At 39.8% G+C, this 20,390-nt stretch overlaps 1 protein-coding gene across 1 annotated transcript in view; it reads left to right on the forward strand.

The window, feature by feature from the left end:
- Positions 1-20,390, forward strand: part of LOC126091983 (uncharacterized) — a 288,438-nt gene that overhangs the window by 26,732 nt on the left and 241,316 nt on the right. Inside the window, exons 3-4 of the mRNA XM_049907347.1 lie at positions 3,731-3,863; positions 16,079-16,264. The gene's annotated coding sequence lies outside the window, so the exon portion shown is untranslated. The remainder of the gene's footprint in view (positions 1-3,730; positions 3,864-16,078; positions 16,265-20,390) is intronic.

Here is a 20,390-nt window from a genome sequence, read left to right on the forward strand (position 1 = left end):
GATCACTGATTCCCTGTTCTGCACTTACAGAGTCGAAAAGTTCGGGTCTGTTTGTTATCAGTAGGTCCAAGATGTTATCTCCACGAGTCGGTTCTCTGTTTAATTGCTCGAGGTAATTTTCGGATAGTGCACTCAGTATAATGTCACTCGATGCTCTGTCCCTACCACCCGTCCTAAACATCTGAGTGTCCCAGTCTATATCTGGTAAATTGAAATCTCCACCTAAGACCATAACATGCTGAGAAAATTTATGTGAAATGTATTCCAAATTTTCTCTCAGTTGTTCTGCCACTAATGCTGCTGAGTCGGGGGGTCGGTAAAAGGAGCCAATTATTAACCTAGCTCGGTTGTTGAGTGTAACCTCCACCCATAATAATTCACAGGAACTATCCACTTCTACTTCACTACAGGATAAACTACTACTAACAGCGACGAACACTCCACCACCGGTTGCATGCAATCTATCCTTTCTAAACACCGTCTGTGCCTTTGTAAAAATTTCGGCAGAATTTATCTCTGGCTTCAGCCAGCTTTCTGTACCTATAACGATTTCAGCTTCGGTGCTTTCTATCAGCGCTTGAAGTTCCGGTACTTTACCAACGCAGCTTCGACAGTTTACAATTACAATACCGATTGCTGCTTGGTCCCCGCATGTCCTGACTTTGCCCCGCACCCGTTGAGGCTGTTGCCCTTTCTGCACTTGCCCGAGGCCATCTAACCTAAAAAACCGCCCAGCCCACGCCACACAACCCCTGCTACCTGTGTAGCCGCTTGTTGCGTGTAGTGGACTCCTGACCTATCCAGCGGAACCCGAAACCCCACCACCCTATGGCGCAAGTCGAGGAATCTGCAGCCCAACGTATGGCCGTAAGAGAATGTTTAAAAACATGATGTCAAACATGTAAGTCTAAAATTAAAAAAAAAAAGAAAGTACTCTCCAGTAATGAAATTCTCAAACCCAGGACGTTTTTGGAGCCCAAGGTGTTATCCCAGAAAGATCTAAAAAACATGGTCTGTCTGGGTTAATCCCAGACCTATGGTAAGCCTACCTATAGAGCTCAGACAGAGTCTACCAAACCACAAAACCAAATATCTCTCACATAGCTAATGCCAAAAATGTAACCTCACCAACAATGATAAAGCTCTATCCACGATACCTTTCCAATCACAATCCAGCACAGTTACTGAACACTAATGGTACAAGCCAGAAATTCATATAAAACTTACATCACTGCCAGTATCGACACATGAGAAAAACACAATTATAAATATAACCACAGATACCGTACACACTATTATAAAAATCAAATAAAATCACAAATAAATACGTACCAATAAAAGCCTCTGACGCACAAATATAGGCTGGCCAACCACAAACAACCTAAAAAACAAAGAAATCTCCATAATTGCCATCCATATTTCCCAAACTCAACGATCTCCCCCTAAACCGCCCCCTCCCAAATATTACTCATGCTAAACCCACTACCCAAAGAAAAATACAACAAAAAATAACATGTCATACAACCTCCAAACCTCCCCCCCCCCTCCCCCATAAACCTATTCTCCCACCCACCCCGAAAAATCTATTGAGCTAACAACCCTATGTTTGTACATTTTCCCAATAGCCCTCTACAAACTTTGAAATGGCCAAAAGTTATCAGGGACACTCTCCCTCCAGCAGTACCCATCTAAATGAGGCTGCAAGGTGGAAGAGCACCTTCTTTCCCTCCCTGTCACAGATGCAACAACCCTCCTCAGTACCCTTTTTTTCTATTTGTACAAGCCCCAGTTCTCTAGTCCTTAAACTTGGTACTATGGTTGACCAGTAAATGCTCATACCCCTGTTCCCTAAATGCTTATAAGAACAAAATGCCCCGAAACTACCTATAATTGAACCCTCCTCAATAAGCTCCTCAATTAATACCACCCATACCTGTGTCACAAAAGCCTGCCTTGGTAGCACAGGATTCAGTAGATGAATTATAACAAAAATAATAAGTCATAAAAGCAATCTCAGAAGCAATCTCTCTGGATAGACTGCCATATGTTATCCTAGTGACAAAACCGTGTATACTGGTCTTTGTTCCGAGGTGCAGCAACTGTTAATTTCATTTCACCTCCATATATGTGACACCTCATGTACTCAATGATGAGATCATATAGCTGAAGGGACTTAATAGTCATCTGTGTGTCATCCCACGTTGCCAGATTAAGAGACCTACTTGTAAACTTGTCATATCCATAATGGACAAAATATTAAATCTCAAACCATAAGCAACATGTGCCACCACTAGTTTCAGACACACCCACGAATTCATTAGCCATAACTTTCAACATAAAAATAAGTTAATAGTAAACTGGCACAAATTCTGCCAATATTAAATTCACACATGGAAATCATAACATCAAATGATCACTACCATACATAATAAACAACTTTTAAACATAAACATCCAACACTAGGGAGTGCCACTGCATGAATACGCTCTCTCTCTCTCTCTCTCTCTCTCTCTCTCTCTCTCTCTCACACACACACACACACACACACACACACACACACACAATCATCTGCTAATACAATCCGGTTCAAGTATGTCACAGCACCATGACATCACACGGCACAGCTGTGCCACAGGTCAAAATAGATGGGTGGTTTTGCAAATTTTGGTTGACCCATAATGACCTGAGAGGAAAGTCTTTTGTATTTGAAATAGTGATTTTATTGTGGAGACACACACACACACACACGTGCACATACACACTCATGCAAACGCAACTTGCACACATGTCTGCAGTCTCAGAGAGCTGAACTAAACTGCGAGCAGCAGCACCAGTGCATGATGGGAGTGGCGACTGGATGGGAGTAAGGAGGAGGCTGGAACAGGGAGGGGAAGGGATAGTATGGTGGGAATGGCAAACCGTGAAGTGTTTCAGTTTCAACGGGGGGCAGGAAGAGAAGGTGCAGAGGGGGGAGGGGGTAAGTAGCAGAAAGGAGAGAAATAAAAATAATAAAAAGAAATTAAAAGACTAGGTGTGGTGGTGAAATGACGGCTGTGTAGTGCTGGAATGGGAACAGGGAGGGGGCTGGATGGATGAGGACAGTGACTAACGAAGGTTGAAGCCAAGAGGCTACTTACCCCCTCCCCCCTCTGCACCTTCTCTTCCTGCCCTCCATCTAAACTGAAACACTTCACTGTCTGCCTCTCCCACCATACTATCCCTCCCCCTCCCCGCCCGAGCCGCCTCCTTACCCCCATCCAGTCGCCACTCCCATCATGCACTGGTGCTGCTGCTCGCAGTGTAGTTTCAGCTCTGTGAGACTGCAGACATGTGTGCAAGTTGCGTTTGCTTGAGTGCGTGTGTGCATGTGTGTCTACTTCTGACAAAGACCTTAATGGCCCAAAGCGATGAGTGTGTGAATCTTTTTATTGTGCCTATCACGACTCAGCATCTCCGCTATATGGTGAGTAGCAACTTTCCTTCTCTGATACTGTTACATTACATCCTGGATTTTCCATTGTTTGATTTTATTGTGGGAATAGTGAAATACATAAGTTTAGTTTCAGGAGAAATATACATTAGCATAGAATTTTCCACTTTGAAACCTAATACAAAAATGCCATAAGTTTATGTGAGGTAGGAACGTAGGTTCTAATAAAATTGTGTTTACCTACACCTGTGCCATATTCACTTCAGAAGGAACATAACATTTTCTTTATTTTATTTACAGGAGAGAAAATTGTTCTGGATGTTTTGCCTCAGTGTCTTCATTATTTTCCATTATCTGATGTCCATCATATCCATGGTGAAATATTATTCACCACTCTTTCTCGAGGGGATGAAATCAGGCAGAATTAGATAAGGTGAGTAAAATTGATGGGTAAGCCTTGTATCAAAACAAGGAAATGTTTTCATTACTTATGGTTCTTGCACATGTCGTTTTATATCAGTGAATATTAAGATGATGAAAATTCTAACAAATAAAAATTTAGAAAGGGAGCCATTCGCCTGAGAATGATTGGTGGGTAGTATATTGACATCCATAATGTCTCATAGCTGTAGCGTTGTTCATTTTTGTAGCATTAAGAACCTGTCTTCAAGGCACAAATAAAAGCCCATACATGCAACTGCAACAAAACCGAATGTTATGGGTGGTTGTAGAGACACATAGATGAGTGGTGGGAAGAGAAAAATAAAGTTTTTTTTGGGGGGAGGGGGGTGGGGGGGGGGTTGAAACAAATGATTGTAAACTGTTAGGAGAAAGGAAGGGACAGTTGCTACTGGTATAGTGGCAAAATGAGGATAACTTTTGTTAATAGTAACAAAACTGAGTGATGGTGATGTGGAGTGTGACACAGAGTAGAGAACATATCAGGAGAAACTGGTGTGCAGTGTCTGGACCAGAAAGGTGTGGGGTGAATAGTGAGAGGTACAGGAGTGGGAAGTAGGCAGCTAATAATGTGGATTAATCAAGGCCTGGGCTATGGGGTTTGAGAGCATGAAAGAGTTGCTGCTGAGGAGAGAGGAGAGTGAGGGAAGATACAAAAAGGCATAAGGAATTTATGCATCTATTCAAATCGTTGATGTTGTAACCTCGACAATTTGCTTTCAGAAACAAGAGTGGTCAAGTTTACAATTTTCCGTAACCAGTCACTTTGCAGTTAGCTGGTTAGCTGGCATATCCACATAGAATTCTGCACAGTAGTTACAGCACAATTGGTTCTATCTTTGATGGGGTAAGGAGCACTTGAGACCGGACTCCATTATAGAAAACAGTGGATGGGTGCAAAATTGTTGTCACTCTCATGCCTCTAGTTCACATATTACCTGCTGGCTCCAGTCACATGCATTTCTGCTATTGTTTGTTTAACAATTTTCCTAATGTTTTGCTAGCACAAGTGGCTGGTATTTGCAGATTTTTTTCCTCCAGACAGATTGAAATGGAACCCACAGCTAAAGACTGTATGTACCTATCATTTTAACTTATGAGGAGTTTCTGTTGGTTCTTACTGCTGTGCCCCCCCCCCCCCCCACCCCCTTTGCTACATGCAAAATTTCAAGGCAGCATGGAAGTCCGGGATCTGTATACCTTGAGCTTTTCTTATTCCTTGTTGAAAACATTTTCATATATGAGAGTAAGTAGTCTTTACACCATGTTCGTGCAAATAAAATATGCATTTCTGTAATGTTGGTGCCCGGTGGGTAATTGGGGGCATTGAAATCACGTAGCAGGATGAAGTGGAGGTGTAACTAGTGTCATAGTTCTTCTCTTTCTTGATGGTATATATATCTGTACCTGGTGGGATGCATAAGTTGCAAATCATTACCAGGGTAAACATTTGGATTCTAACATTTTGAGCCTTGAACCTGGCGTCCAGTAGCACCTGTTAGCTAAAATGGATGACTGTAGCAATACGCAAACACTTCCTGAAGCCTTCTTCAGATTATTACAGTTTTTACTAAAAATGTGGTTGTTTCTGACTATGGGCAGGTGTCTTCCAATAACAAATATTTCAGCGTATGCTCTCTAGTGGTAATGGGTAGAAAGTAAAGAATTTTAATAGTCAAAATGGGCATAGTAGACCACCCAGTGCATCTGTCAGCTGGAACAGATGAGGACCTGCACGTAACGATGGGGCTGGAGACTGTATAGTAATCCCAAGATGGCGGCTAGTATGGTTGTAGGTCAATGTATGGTAGTAGGTCAGTGCTTCTGTGAGGCCCAAATTGTGCAAATATGAAACCACTATTATAACTGGACTGAAGAACAATACAGATTTATGTTCATATAGAACTTCCCAGTCATTATTTGACACGTGGCCATTTTCAAATCAGTTCCTTTGTTCTGGGTAATTAAGTTTTGTGCTGTTGCAGATGTAGTATCAAGTAGCTTCTTCTAAATTTTTTGGTGGATTTTTCCTGTTTGTTCTACAGCTTTATATGGAACAACTCTGTTGCCATTCTTTGTTGGTTCACAGTATCATTGCATATTGAGTTCGGTTGGTATCCAAATGATTGGGCATTTGATTTCAAGGATATTGTTTTGTAGGACATATACCACAAGTGAGCTACTTCCAAAGTACACTACTGCTCTGCAGAATGTGTTCAAAAAGCTTGCTAGGGGTGTAAAAGCCTTTTAAAATAAACTCTGTAGTGTGAGATAAACAACCCTGGGGAGCTTTTACATTACAATATGGTGGAGACATCAGCTGCTTGAGTTCAACCAGTGGTGGTAATAGCCATTACAGGGCTGATGTATCTTTGTTGAAAGAGGGGGTGATAAGACAGTGGACATGAAGGATGGTTTGGCTAAGTCAGTGTTCCTTCCCTAGCTTCCCATACAACTGGTGAAATGTTCATATCTGTGGGTAGCTCTTGTATAGGTAAAGTTTTAAGGTAGGGCAATACCACCAAATAGGTTTTTGGTTTACATCTGTTCTTGTATTCCTCCATATATATAGAAAAAGTAGCACAGGAAGAAACCAGAAATGAACTTCAAGTTTCCCACGCCCGGGTTCCCAGGTTCGATTCCCGGCGGGGTCAGGGATTTTCTCTGCCTCGTGATGGCTGGGTGTTGTGTGCTGTCCTTAGGTTAGTTAGGTTTAAGTAGTTCTAAGTTCTAGGGGACTGATGACCATAGATGTTAAGTCCCATAGTGCTCAGAGCCATTTGAACCATTTTTTTGAACTTCAAGTTGAGGTCAGGAATTGTTTTACATTACTGCCGGAAACAGAGGACTCAGATGTAAATCAGCAGTGGGAAGAAGTTAGGAATGTGGTTACAAAGGCTGCAGGAGCAATCATTGGTGAAACAGTGAAACAGTGACAAGGAAGAAGAAATGGTTCAATGAGGTCTGTGAAGAGGCGGTCAACAGGAGAAAAGAAGCCCATGACAAGTGGTTACAGTCAGCAACTGATCAGAGCAGTAAGACAGAATTTTACAGTGTCTGAAGAGAAACACAAGTGATATTGCGGAGAGAAAATAGGAAGTTTGTGAGTGGGGTTATTACAGAAGCGGAAGAAGACTTCCAGGGAAGTAGGGTGAAGAACATGTACAGAAAGGTCAACTATCTGAGGAAAAACTATAAACTCATGGATAAATTCATAAAAAATGACAAAGGAGAGATGCTGACAACTGAATATCAAATTGCAAAGAGATGGGAAGAATATTTCAGTGACTTGTTAAATTTTGAAGACCCAATGACACTCTTTAACTTCCCCCTACCACAGACAGCAGACCCTGAACACCTACCACCATCTGTAGAAGAGATCAGGAAGCAGATAAAATGGCTTAAAAAGGACAGAAGCCCAGGAGAAGATGGTATCCATGCTGTAATAATTCAGGAAGGGGGTGAATACCTTGTCGCAAGGATTCACAAATTAATAGAGACCATTTGGAATACGGAGAACATTCCAGAAGATTGGAGGAGTGCACTAATCTGTCCCATCCACAAGAAGAATGACCAAATGGCATGTGAAAACTAATGTTGTATCACTCTGCTCAATATTTGTCATAAGATCTTCTGAAAATGTCTTCTATATCAAATCCAGCCATTGGCAGACACCATTATTGAAGAATATTTCGTCATGGGAGATCTACTATCAACCAAATCCTTGTCCTACGCCAGATCGTAGAAAAAAGGTGGGAGTTTGGCCAAGAACTACACCTGCTGTTTGTCAACTTCAGAAAAGCGTATGACTGCATTCATCGGGATAGTATGCTGAGGTGTCTGGAAGAGTTTGGTTTTGCCAAGCCTCACGAAGGCCTGCCTGATGGATACTACAGCAAAGGTAAAAATTGGAAATAAGGTGACTGTAACAGTCAAAATAAAAACTGGGCTACAGCAGGGTGATGGACTATCACCTGTTCTTTTCAATCACGCATTAGAGAAGATAATGCGAGAGATGTCATCTAATGAACTCACAGGAGTCCCGACCGGAGTACCTTGGATATGCCGATGCTATATAATGCTAATATTTGGGTCGCAAGAAGAATTGGGGGAAATGGCTGACATTCTGGAAACAATGGCAAGGAAAATTGGGCAAGACGGAATACGTGGTTCTACATCATAGACATAATGAAACTCAAGAATCACTTCCACCCTTACAGACAACTGAAGGTTCTTATCGTCAAGTCACAGAGTTCAAATATCTGGGCGCAGTATTCAGAGATGAGCCATCCAGTAAAATGGAAATACAGTTGGGTGTGCCACCTGGAGTACATCCAAGCTAGATCTGTACAGACTGATGATATTTGAAAAGGACAGTAATTCGGAAGATTTTTGGACCAGTTTACGATAATGAGAGTGAAAAATGGAGGTTTAGTCACAATACAGAGTTGTATAATATTTACAAAGAGCCGAACATTGTGGCTATAATGAAGACACGACGACTCCAGTGGGTAGGGCATGTTGCTCAAATGCAGGACAACTGATGGCCAAAAACTGTACTCAACACCAAGCCAACTGGCAGAAGGCCCTTAGGATGACCTAGAACTCGATGGAGTTACTGCATATCCAAAGAGCTTCAGAGAGTGCGACTGCTAAAAGGATGGCAGAAAGGAGCCGAAGACAGGCTGAAGTGGAGGCAATCTCTCAAAGCAGTGCTCGATCCATTGGGCCTGATCGCGTAGAGTAAGTCTCTCTCTCTCTCTCTCTCTCTCTCTCTCTCTCTCTCTCTCTCTCTCTCTCTGTGATCTTACTGCTTTTCTCAGCTGATGTGTTATTTGTGTTTGAGTTGAGCGAAATCCAGGAGAAAGACTCTCTAGAAAGCAGCCTTCTCTCTAGTGATACCTTAAAAGAATGGAGTGCCTCTGGCTCTTGTCAGTGGAGGGTTTGTAGTCTTCAGAGAAGGAGTCAGTTTATACTCTCAGTGGTTTACCAATTTAGGAAGTTGTTCACAACATTGAACAGAGACTTTTGCAATTTTTATTTCTTCTCTGAAAGTGAAAATACCTTGTTGGCACCCACCTACATAGGGAGAAAATGTCATGACACTAAAGTAAGAGAAATCAGAGTTCACTTTTTGGGTAGAACAGTAGAGAAATAGGTGGTTGGATGAAGCCTCTGCAAGGCACTTTTATTTATTTATTTACATTTTTTTGTGTGTAGGCTATCAAGCTGATGTCTTTTACAAATGCCGTATGTAGGTTGAGTAGATTATTATAGATAACACTTACATATAATAGTGATACATACATTCTTTTTAATATTCTAATTATATTACATGTTACAACAGAGGGCAAGTAGATTAGAATTCACTGAATGAATATAAACATTTATTTACTAAGAAGGCTTTAAACTCCCTGTAGAACAGCTTTGGTTCACAAGTTTTCAAAGCTTGTGGCAGCTTGTTGAACCATATCTTTCCATTGATATATGGACTATTGTTAGTTAATTTTAATTTTGTCCTCTGCCTGGAGTGGTTACCCTTACTTCTAGTATCATAATTATGTATGTCATTACATGTATTTATTTTGTTTTTACTATTCAGAAAAAATATAATAAGTTTCTACAGATATAAGGAATATACTGTTGGATATTTATGTTGGACACAGGTTTCAAGACAGGACTTTGGGCTTTAGTACATGCGTTAACCTAATATTCTGTTCAGGTGCAACTCCACAGTTCAGTTCCATAATTAAGAAATGGATGAACTGTTCCATAGTAAACAATTTTTAGTGTTTCACTTGGGGCTATTTTTGCCAACTGACTTATCAGATACAAGCTACTGTTGATTTTCTCACACAAAGAAGTAATGTGGTTTACCCAATGGAGATTTTTGTCCAGGTGGACACCAAGAAATTTAATTTTATCTGTTTCTGCTGATGTAATACCACATATATTGTTTATTTCAGAATAATGAGAATTAGTCGTTTTAAATGTTAGTAACTGAATTGGTGCTTAGACAATATGTGATTACTTCCATTACACCCTTAGTTACAGCTGAGTGTAATGTCTCCAAGTCTTTTTCATAAAATAAGAGGGGGGGGGGGTGTCATCAGCATAGGTTATTAGATGTTAGTTGAAGAGTTGTGTCATGTCGTTGACATAAACCAAGAAGAGAAAGCCACCAACAGTCAATCTTTGTGGTACCTCCTGTCTTACTTTATTTCTAGTCAACTGAAAATCTATTACCTAACTATCTATTTTATATGAAAGTTTAGTATGCTGTGATTTGTGAAGTACGTGGTCAGTAATTGCATAGCTGAGTCCTTGATGATGTAAGCCTTCAGTTTCTTAATGAGCAACCCACGGATGACTGAGTCGAAAGCTTTGGAAATATCTAAGAATATGCCTCTTGTCTTCATACCTCAGTCTAGGATGGTGTACACTTTATGGAGAAATTCAGCAACTGCAGTAGTTGTGCACTGATCTGTCCTAAAGGCATGTTGCGTTTCTAAGGACAATTTGTTCTTCATAAAATAAGCAGAGAACTGAGAAATGATAGCAATTTCAAAAATCATACTAAAGGTAGGGATCAATGGTATTGGGTGGTAGTTTGAAACCCCTTTTGTAATACCCTTCTTATGCACTAGTTTATAGACTACTAGCGTAACTGCTTTATATAATGCTACAGTTTACGAGGTGTTTTAGTGGTTTAGCTATTTCTTTTATGCATTTTTTAACTATGACACTCGACATACCACCCCATCCAGCTGAATATTTGTTCTTCAATGTGAGGATTATTTCTCTTATATCATTTTCTTTGACCTCATCTAATTCAAAACTCCCTGTTTGAGGGGTGTGATTCAGTACCTCTTGCCACATTTCTAAATTATGTGTTGGATTTCCTGTTGGTGATATGAAATGTTTATTAAAAATGTTACATAATGCTTGTGTTCTCTTATATCATTACCAGCCAGTATAATGCATAAGGATTTGCTGCCCCTAGTTGTGGAGTTTTTTTTTTACACTTATTGATCAGTTTCCAGGATGCCTTGCTTATACTTGTAGATTGTGAGATTTCAATACTGTGGACTTGCTTTTGTAAGGTTTGAAAGTTCTTCTTTAAAGGTTTTCTTAGCTGTATTATATTTTTGTTTGAAAATGTGCAGCCTTGTTGATTTGTACAGAATATTCAGGTCATTAATATTTTGCCTGAGTTTAACGAGACTACAAGTTTATGTTACTATACTTAACAGTGTGTTCAGCAGTTTTGTTAATTATTGCATGATCTATCCTGGTAGAACTAGAATCTGAGGCCCTGTTATCAATGGTAACTATATTTCTAAGATTGTATGATTAACTTCTACGTTTCATGTTAGCAATTTTGTTGGAGTTTGCATCCATGTTAAGATCTCCAAGTATAAAAGATCATTGGGACCAGTTTGACTACTTATGCTATTGAAGCTGCAGCCATCTCTTTTTAGCTTGTTTGTTTCTATGGTTAAGTTTTCTACCCCAGAATTGAATGTAGCTCCTGGTTTGAGCTTAGCAAACATTGAATAATCGAAGTTCATATTTTCGTGAAGGGAAACAGAGAGGCCTTTTCCGTGGCTATCAGTGTAAATTAGGAGTTTTTGTGTTTTTCTTGACACGTGAACATTACTGTTTCAAGATTTGATGGACATCTTGGTGTGTGTTTTTTGCCTGTACAAGTAGTTGCTTCACAGTCTGAATCGTGGGCTGGATTCTTAGAAAGCACAGGTGAAGATGTGAGACTTACGTGTTCTGCTTGCTTGTGCATTTTCTCCATTAAATCACACTTCTGCTGCGATGAATGGACGCCGTTAGCTTCATTGTTGTGTGCGATGAATGGACGCTGTTAGCTTCATTGTTGTTGGTATTATTGCGGTAAGTGGTCCAGTCCTGTTTGCAGCCGATCTGTGGTACTGATTTGCTGTTTCTTCTTTCCTCAAGAGATCCGATTTGGCAATAATTTATACTTACTCTCACCACATTTCCAATCTGTCGTCTGTTTTTTATCATCGCTCACTGACGGATCTACAATTCCAGTTTTCATTGGTCTGTTTATTTCGTATTTCTCATTCAGTTTTTAATTTCGTCCTACAAGACTGTAATAATTGAAATAGATGTTAGGTTTTCTTTTTGATTCTGTCGGTCTTCCTAGCTGCCTCACAAGTACACATATCTTGACTATTAATGGTCACTGCTTTTCTTTTATGATCTACACAGTTCCACACATTTGCATAGTTATCGTCACTTTTCACTGAAGGGTCAATCTTTCCACACCAAATGCAAATTAAGCCACGTTTCACAGTTTTCATGCACTTTTTGGAAGATTGATACTTCATAGAATTATTTTGTGAACATCTAAATTCAGAACATATGCAGCTGAACTGTCTTGTTAAAATGGTGCCATGTGAAAATTGTGAATTGCAGAATAGTTGTGTAGAAATTGTTATATCCACTGGATGAAGATGTTCACATACTTTAAAGTATGACAGGTGATCAAATATCTTATATTCTTATATCTTGTTTTCCTTTTTAAAAATAGGGCAAACTTGCAACTCGGGAGGCTGATAGCCCGTGCTGTTTTGTGTATGGTGGGAATTTGTTCACAGGGCAGTCATTGTGATGAGTTTGCCAACAGTTCCCAAAAACAGGTTCTGAAGTACAGCAGGATGATGTATGAGCAAAACAGAAACACAGGAAACGCCTCATGATTCATGGGAAATGAGGCTTAATGCCAAATTTATATACTGTAACTTTTACTTTTTCTGGTTAGATGTCTTCTTCAAATGCCAATGTCAAGCACCTGTCTCAACTTGGTTTTCATTGGTACTCTCTGTAGGCATCATACAAAGTTAACACCATGATTTTCCAAGTTTTTTCCGAGTTCTTTGTCAGAGTGGAATGTTAGATCTCTGTGAGAGGTGATGCCCTATGGCATATTAACACTTTCGAATGGATTAGTAGTGACAGGCATATGTCCTAGCTCAGTACAGGCTGGAAGTGCTTGAGATTGTGTTTCAGGCACTGCTTTATTTAATAAGAGTCGATTTTAAACTTTTTCCAGCTCAGGACTTTGTCACACTTATCTTCTATATTCTCCAAAATAAACATAGGTTTTGCTGTTGTGAAGGATTCATCCTCTGTCCTAGTGGAAACTTAATATTAGGTGAATTGTTTAGTTCCTTGTTTCTTAGCCTGTTACTCATCCCAAGGCATGACTGAGACAGTCAGTTCTGCACGGCCATTACCTGGTGTAAGTTTAATATGTTTCATTTGTGAGGTGTCTGCTACAACACTGTCTACTCTGATCAAGCACTCACCTCGGAGGTGCCACCCAGCAACACCAGTGTCCACCTGTCTTGATGATTACTCAAGAGTTCTAAAAGGACAGGCATCTTCGCTCTGGTGTATGTGTGGAGCTCGAGCATTGGTTGTGCAAGCCCCGCATTGTCAGGGGCTGTGGCTGCAAGATGACCCTACCAGATTGGAGTAGTTACCATGTTGGCCTTGTGACAGTACTAGTTTTTCACGTACTGAGAATATTTAGGTGGTCATTTGTACACAATAGATAGGGTGTCCATCCCCAAGTTATGTACATTGATCTCAGTATTTTGAAAAAAGATATAAGGTGAGTCAATCATGAAAATAGGGATTAGGTTTAAATTTGTGGAAAGCATAGAAGTCTGCAGTTATGAGCACAGTTTATTTTCCTTTTTTACACTGACACAGTAAAGACAATAATGTATAAGTTTGATGTCACACAGTCAAAAGGCAGTCAGCCAATATTAAAGTCCAAACGTAGTCCAAGATCAAAGCACAAGTTTTCAGCAGACAGCAGCTGGTACGGTGAAGAGTCCGTCAAGTGAGTACACAAGAGAATGAGTCCTCTGCATGGCAGGCACACGGTTATAACTGACCGGAGGTCATAGGATCCCGCCAGATGCCGTGATGTCAGCTCCAAGGGTGTGGTCTCTTCCCAGAGCAATTCTTGCAGTGACAGCTTGTGGATTGTGACACCACTGGTGGTGAGGGCTGGAGGTAGGGATTGATGTCCGATAACTAGGACAGTTCCATGTCAGTGTCAGAGTCTGTCACTATAGAAAGGTTGATAGAAGAAGCATCATTGTTCAGTACCTAAGGATTAGCATTAAGATTTAATACTGCTGTACATAGAGCCTGAAAACCAATAGACAGAGGAGATTGGGTGAAGGAAATTAAAACACCGGAAATTATGAGAAAATTGGTTCAACAGCTCAGATCCTATGTTTGTCTCTCTCTCTCTCTCTCTCTCTCTCTCTCTCTCTCTCTCTCTCTCTCTCTCTCTCACACACACACACACACACACACACACACACACACACACACAGAAGATACAGTGGTTGGGGAGAGAGGTAATGTGTATTGTCCAGATCTGTAGTAATTATTTCCCCCCAAATGATGTACAATGATGCCGGCGTGGCCATGCTGGCTATTCTCTCTTTGTGTTGACTTCATCCTTGAAAATCTCCATTTACAAATACAGGTCCTCATCAAATCGGGAGAAGGAAATTAGGCCGTAGCTTGGTAGTAGAATGAAAACTTGTGATTTGAGCATATTATAACTTTTACGTAACACAATACTGAGACAACACAGTTACATGTGTTTTTCTCATACCAGCTCAAAATAACGACAGACAAAAATAAACCAAAAGAAATACATAAGAAAAATTATAAATTTGTTCTTCAGTTTTCTGTCATCGCAGATATAATCTTACCTCCCCAGATATAATCATGCCTCCCTACTATATCTTTGCAGTATGCGGATGCTGCTAATATTTGTTTATATGTGTAGATAGTGTTTACTTTGTCCTCTATATACAGGGTGGTCCATTGATCGTGACCGGGCCAAATATTTCACAAAATAAGCGTCAAACGAAAAAACTACAAAGAACAAAACTTGTCTAGCTTGAAAGGGGAAACCCGATGGCACTATGGTTGGCCCGCTAGTTGGCACTGCTGTAGGTCAAACGGATATCAACTGCCTTTTTTAAAAATAGGAACCCCCATTTTTTATCACATATTCGTGTAGTACATAAAGAAATATGAATGTTTTAGTTGGACCACTTTTTTCGCTTTGTGATAGATGGGTCATAATTTTAGACGAACAGTTGGTAACAGGTAGGTTTTTTAAATTAAAATACAGAATGTAGGTATGTTTAAACATTTTATTTCGGTTGTTCCAATGTGATACATGTACCTTTGTAAACTTATCATTTCTGAGAACGCATGCTGTTACAGCGTGATTACCTGTAAATGCCACATTAATGCGATAAATGCTCAAAATGATGTCCGTCAACCTCAGTGCATTTGGCAATACGTGTAACGACATTCCTCTCAACAGCGAGTAGTTCGCCTTCTGTAATGTTCGCAAATGCATTGACAATGTGCTGAAGCATGTTGTCAGGCGTTGTCGGTGGATCACGATAGCAAATATCCTTCAACTTTCCCCACAGAAAGAAATCCGGGGACATCAGATCCGGTGAACATACGGGCCATGGTATTCTGCTTCGATGACCAATCCACCTGTCATGGAATATGCTATTCAGTAAAGCTTCAACCGCACGTGAGCTATGTGCCAGACATCCATCATGTTGAAAGTACATCGCCATTCTGTCATGCAACATCTTGTAGTAACATTGGTAGAACATTATGTAGGAAATCAGAATACATTGCACCATTTAGATTGCCATCGATAAAATGGGGGCCAATTATCCTTCCTCCCATAATGCCGCACCATACATTAACCCACCAAGGTTGCTGATGTTCCACTTGTCACAGCCATCGTGGATTTTCTGTTGCCCAGTAGTGCATATTATGCCGGTTTACGTTACCGCTGTTGGTGAATGACGCTTCATTGCTAAATAGTACGCATGCAAAAAATATGTCATAGTCCCGCAATTTCTCTTGTGCACAGTGTCAGAACTGTACACAACGTTCAGAGTTATCGCCATGCAATTCCTGGTGCATAGAAATATGGTTCGGGTGCAATCGATGTTGATTGTTGCTTTCTCAACACCGATGTTTTTGAGATTTCTGATTCTTGTGCAATTTGTCTGCTACTGATGTGTGGATTAGCCGCAACATCAGCTAAAACACTTACTTGGGCATCATCATTTGTTGCAGGTCTTGGTTGACGTTTCCGTAAATAACGTAACTATCCGGTGAACGGTCCAGACACTTGGATGATGTCACCCAGGATACCGAGCAGCATACATAGCACACACCTGTTGGGCATTTGGATCGCAATAGCCATACATCAACACGATATCGACCTTTTTCGCAATTGGTAAACAGTCCATTTTAACACGGGTAATGTATTACAAAGCAAATACCGTCCGCACTGGCGGAATGTTACGTGATACCACAGACTTATATGTTTGTGACTATTACAGCTCCATGTATCACAAAGCGAAAAAAGTGGTCCAACTACAACATTCCTATTTCTTTATGTACTTCATGAATATGTTATAAAAATGGAGTTTCCTATTTAGAAAAAACGCAGTTGATATCTGTTTGACCTATGGCAGCGCCATCTAACGTGCCAACCATAGCGCCATTTGGTTTTCCCCTTCAAGCTAGATGAGTTTTGTTCTTTGTAGTTTTTTCGTTTGTTGCTTATTTCTTGGGATATTTGGCCCGGTCACTATCGATGGACCACCCTGTATATATTCCTTAGCTTAGTTCTTCCTAATTTCTAAATCTTAGTTTAGTTCTGTAGTGTAGACATTTTATTTCCTTAGTAGTCAAGTCGTATAAAAAGGTTTTCTCTAAGTTTGGATTGCATGGCATTTCTTTGTTAAGGTACAATCATCATCTTGTGGCTTTCTGTTGGCTTACTCTGTGCTGTGCGCATGTGCAGAAGTTGTTAACTGCAAAGGTATCTACTGTGTTTGTGCAGTTCTGTCCCCATGCCATTTCACTACTGACATGTGCTGTCTCTCAATCACAAGCATACTGTGTGTTTGAACAGTACAGTGTCAAATTAAATAATTTCATGTGCTCAGTGAGGGTAATGTTTGAGGGTAATGTTTTCTGAGCTTCTCTGGCCTGTAAACATATGAAAAGATCTTACGTTATTAAAACTTACATCCTAATAAGGCAACACATGTGAAATAGGCAAAAATGAATTCTTTCCTTAACACTAAACATCAATAGTAATAAGTATATTCAAGCAGACAGTAGGTCTTAGATACACTTGTATACATTCCTCCAAGCTGTGCTTGATCAGTGTCAAATTCCATTTACTGCAGAAATTCACGTAAACCTTTGCACGGGTAGAGCTCTTTTTCCTTACCAATGTTATTCTCTGGGTGAGAAATTTTTGATGTAATAAATGCCCCTGTGTACGGCAATTGCCACTTACGATTCAGTTTACCATACTTAGTCAATAACCAGGTATCTGTAGAAGATCCAATAGATCATCACTATTTCAAAGCTGCTGTGGTATAAATTTTCTGAAGAGAAATACTAATCCAAGATATCCCTTCAATTGTTTTTCATTTTGAGGTATAGGGCAGTGTCTGATAGCATTGAGCTTTTGGAAGTGTGCCTATATATGAAGTTTTGTGTCCAAGGAATTTAGTCCTTTCCTTACTGAAATGTGAATTCATTAGGTCGGCTGTGACTCCGTATTCTGAAAACCTATACAAGACCTGAGCCTAGAGCCTTAAGTATTCTGACCACGTGTGGGTAGCAATCATTAAATCAACAACATACACGGAGACTCTGCTTAACAGTTCAGGTCCAAAGACTCGATCTAAAGCAGAAATAAAATGCCTGCACTGACATTTAAATCAAAAGGGAGAACACAGAACTCATAGCTTCTGCCCACACATATAAAGGCATTGTACTTACAGCTATTTTCATGTAGTGCAATTTGCCAGTGCAAGGCTCAGAAATCTAATATGGTGAGTTACTTAACATTATGGAATTTTAGATGTTCTTCCATGTCATTAGGCTGCGTCCTGATGGCACAATAATTTTATTTATTTCTCGTGGTGGAGCACGAGACTGACACTACCATGTGATTTGCTAACAGCCAAAATGGGGTACAGTATGGAGATCAGGATGGTTTTGTTATTTCTCAGTTTAGCATTCTATTGATCTCTTTCCTCACAGCTTCCTTCTTGGTCCATGAAGTGGAGGTAAGATGAAAATGTAGGTTTCATTTGGTGCAGCTCCATTTCGTATTTATATACTTTGTTTATGCCAGGGCATCATTTGAAAACATCAGCATAATATATTAAAAGCATCTGCAGTTCTTCCTTTTGTTTTTCAATTTCCTCTTCCTGTGATTGCTTAGTTCCCAGTGTGTTTGCAAACATGACTGTAAGATAGAAGAATTGTATTCAAATGTAAGCATGTGACAAAGCAAGCTGAGATATTTTTACTTCCCCTCTTGTTTTGCCATCTGCCTCCTTAAAATTCATTTTTTCATTTTTGAATTAAGTACCATTAACATATATAAATATAATCTGCATTTTCATAAAAGAGGAAGGTTGACCCTCAGTTTTAAAGAATATAGTACCAGATCTAATTTTGTGCTTAGTTTTTGATATTTAATTGATTTTCTAATTTATTTTGACTATTCCTAGTTAGTATCTTCGATTATAGGGCAAAATCAGTAATTGTTTCCTAACTTAAATTCTATTGTTGACATATAAACAAGTATAAATTCTATAATGATTATAAACATTTGGAAGATGAAATACTAGCATTCTTTAAGTATTATTTGGCTCTATTCAAAAACACGTTAGCAAAGCCAGCCCTTAATTAATTCCAAAGTAATTAACAGTTTTGTCAAAAGCATTATTTGTGTAACAATATTTGTTAATTTCACAATTTAAACAAGTAATTTGGCCTAACTCTTGTAGTAGAACAAACTGTTAAAAAGACACAATTTTTTGATGTATTCAGCTAATTGAATGAAGCAAGTTTTAATTGTAATGTCTGTAAATTAAACTTCGAACAGTGTGTATTTCAGCACCTTTATTGTGAGGATATATAAGGGCCTGATTTTTGGTCTCGGTTAGAACAACAACAATGCATCAACTTAACAGTGAAATAAATGTTACACCAATAGGCCGTGTGTTAAAGCAATGACAGTGTCTGTTCCATACGTACCTGATTATTCCAAAAGAACTGTGAATTATGTGGTTGTGTTTTTACTGCTCGTGGATGTTCAACAGGAAACTATTGTAGCAGTATGTGGATGTTCACCTGCTAACTATTAATGAGGCTTATGGGAAGTTAGAACAATAGTGCACTGGCCGAATATAACTGTGTATTGTTAGGGGGGTTGTGAATAGTAAAAGTAAAAGGTTGTAAAACGCAGTTGTGCATCTGTCTGCTGCATCATTTACAGTAGACAGTACTGCACTTTCACAACCCTATTTTTTCAGCCAGTACGTCGACACCAAGTACAACAAGCGAAGAATCAAAGTAGGCGAACCGTTACATATGGTACCCCAGGTGAGGAATGTTGTACGTAACCAGAATAAAATAGGACTCGCGAATTTTGAACAGTGAACTCAACAGCGGTTTACAGTGTAGCAGTGCAACAGCCAATCAGCACATGGGTTTCTTAGCCACAATAGGACAGCAGCCAATCAGTGAGCGGGTTGTATGGAAGCAGCCACTGAGCATAGGAGCAGCCAGTCAGCACACAGGTGGACACAGCTGACTGCAGGTAAACAAGACGCCTCACCAAGAGCCTTACAACTTGCCGCAGCCATGCTGATGACGAACCAAGATGACAACCGCAGCAGCAGCAACAGCAGCAGGAGATGAATGATTGAAAGATAAGGTAATTCATTGCAAAAGCTGTTTTATATTAAGTGATACATAATGAGTGACTTTAATGAACCAGACAGTGTGACTGAGAACAAAGCTGTGGAGGTTAAGTTGTTAAATGAACAGAACAATCTAAGTGGGGCTGGTTCTGTAAACACCAGTGATTATAAATCAAACATGAATATAACTTTGAATGACGGGGTCGAAAGTCCTATTGTAGATGGAATGATAAAAGATTCATATACATTGTGTGGTGATGTGAGCGAAATGGACTAAAGCCATACTGAGATGGGTGAGATCGTTATGGTTAAGGAGGAGGATTCTAGTAGTAAAAGTCAGCATGGGCAAAAGTTTATGGCAAATGGAAAAGTGGAAACAATGTTAAGGCAAATTATGAGTATTTTGAGTAATATAACTATGAAAGAAGACCTTAATGGGTTTGAAAATAGTGTGAAAAAGGACATTAGGAGGTTGGGAAATAGTATAAAGAAAGTACACTACTGGCCATTAAAATTGCTACACCACGAAGATGGCGTGCTACAGAAGCGAAATTTAACCGACAGGAAGAAGATGCTGTGATATGCAAATGATTAGCTTTTCAGAGCATTCACACAAGGTTGGTGCCGGGGGCAACACCTACAAT

The sequence above is a fragment of the Schistocerca cancellata genome, chromosome 7, assembly GCF_023864275.1.
Source record: "Schistocerca cancellata isolate TAMUIC-IGC-003103 chromosome 7, iqSchCanc2.1, whole genome shotgun sequence".
Lineage (NCBI taxonomy): Eukaryota > Metazoa > Arthropoda > Insecta > Orthoptera > Acrididae > Schistocerca > Schistocerca cancellata.